Raw genomic sequence first — 2417 nt, 5'->3', positions numbered from 1 at the left:
GAGGGCTGCAGCTCCGGACTGCCGAGCCTGTCAAACCAACAAGTGAGACTTCCCCCAAAGGAGCCTCTGTTGTTTTGCCCTGCAAGCACGTTCCCACTGCTTCTGAAACATACCCATCCCTCTAGCTGGTTCTAAAAGAGTGGGTAATTGTCTCTGTCCTCCTTTCTACTATGTCCTGCGTCTGATGAGGGATCCTTCTGAGCTGACCCGTTAACAGAGGAGCCCTTTCCCCCTCCAACAGGGATAATTAAGTAAAGACAGTTCTGGAGAATTCTGGTTTGTTTTCTTAAGTAAATTTCCACGGGGTTTTTAGTTGAAAGCCAGACCAGAATCACTTGCAGTTTACAACTCCTTAGAAGCCTCAGCTCATAGTCTAACTCCTCCATTTTTGAACTTCCTTTTTTTTTTTTTTCCCAAAAAGATTATCTCCAGCTCTCTTTGGGCAGGAGAAAACACGAAGTGAAAGAGATGGGGCATCTCCGAGGTCTGCCCATTTTCACCACTCCCACCACACAGGTTAAAGAGAACCCCGTGGAACTGGTTCCAAGCTCACTATTACCAGCGTTTGGCTGGCAAAAAGAACAAGCATATTCCTACGCGATGAGCAAGGTACCCTCTTTCCCACACCGTACGGAGCTGAGCAGACCACCCCTGCTTACAGCCGGCCAGACGACAACTATCTACGTTTATCACGAGATCCAGCTAGGTTTTGGGGCCAACCAACCTGCGTTTCTCCTAAAATGGAAACAAAGTTGTGAAAAGCAGGTAAATCCCCGTACCATCCTTTCTGCGTTCTACTTAACAGTGAGTTAGAATTAATTTTGTTCTTCTCTGTGTAAAACGAGCTGGGACAGTAACGTGAATAATTCGCCTGTACAACGATAAAGCGCAGAATCCCAAGATTCCCCATTCAATACAAATTCGAATCACATCCTAACTGGCGCTTCCTGCCTGCCTATTTCCTTTAATGCACTTTTTTTGAAGCGGATGGCAATCCTCGCTTGACAACAGCGTGAAGCAGCTGCAGGCAATCCCGGTGAGAGCACTCCAAGCCAGGCAGGGCCCGCCTGTGCAACGCGAGCGACGCGCAGGCCCTGGAACACCAGGGTCAAGTTTGGGGGTTTTTTTTTTCAACACACATTCCCAGCAGTCTGTATGCATATTTATGCTTTAACACTCATTCGTACTTCTAAGATAACCAACGTCAGGTAGTTCATTCAAAATGAATGATGGATAAATCAGGACCCTCGTTCTCAAGACCCGGTGCAAAATGAGATCACCACTGCTGATAGCAAGGACCAGCCCTCCAGCGTTAAGCAGCATTTTCTGCTGGAAAGCCGGCCTGCCTGCAAAATCAGAATCTCCTGGGGAAGAGTATTTACAAATATTATCAGACTGAAAAAATAACACTCACCAAGAACACTGCGGACTCCAGCATCTATTCAGGTTTCTCATCCTACAGGCTACAAAAATCCCTGTAAATTCAAAACCTCCTCTGCTCAAAATAAAAATTCGTCGTACAGATCTTGTTCAAAAATCCAATCAAAACAGGCACATGGAGTTTTGTGGCAATTCAAGAGCTTACAGTTTTAAAACTGGTTACTATTCTGGTAGAAAGACAAAAAAATCTAAAAGGTGCTCTCACATAACACACGAATTTTAGCTGACATTTGGAAAAGAACACGCATCAGCAGCAATAGAGCCTCTTCCTATCATGCACCAAGAATTCATGTTCGCAAGCATAATTTAGCTACAGATGTCTCTAGTCCAAGGCAGACCCTCTGCACCCCAAAGATGAAACACATGAGCAGGAATCTACACCCTGATCTATCTGCCAGGCATCCGGCTCCACCACACGAGCTATTTACTGCCCCATCACATCCGAGAAACCGCACACTGTAGCTGCACTGAAACCCCCAAACCCTTCATTTCAGGCTACACTTGAGCAAGCCATTCTCACTTTTCTACAGTTAATATCGAAATACCTTAAGTCATCTACTGCAGCCAGAAATAAAAAGGTTCCCTTGTCCTGTCACTCTGATGCAGGCACCCTGCCTATCACCAGCCACCACACAACTTACCCAATATCCACAGCCTCTCACGGCTTTTAAGACTCTCTACCTTATTCTGCTGAGCACAGAGGAAACCACCTCATTTCACACTAGAACAGAACATTTTCAATGTTTTGCCTCCGCATCTATCTCGCCTGTAGATGCCCAGACCAGCTGACACAGCCAGGACGGGTCACATTTTTTAAAAATCATGCTGGTTAAGATTCTGGAGTTGCTGATTTCCTGTAATAGGAAGTAACAGCTCTAGCAAAAGAATCCCCAGGGCAAAATGTTTAGTGTTCCAACGTGCAAGCTCTAACAGCCTTTGTTCTTTCCTTTGCCATATTCATTACTGCTTTCTTCTCC

Source organism: Buceros rhinoceros, unplaced genomic scaffold (assembly GCF_000710305.1).
Source record: "Buceros rhinoceros silvestris isolate BGI_N320 unplaced genomic scaffold, ASM71030v1 scaffold458, whole genome shotgun sequence".
Classification (NCBI taxonomy): Eukaryota; Metazoa; Chordata; class Aves; order Bucerotiformes; family Bucerotidae; genus Buceros; species Buceros rhinoceros.
Note: the sequence above shows the minus strand (reverse complement) of the source record.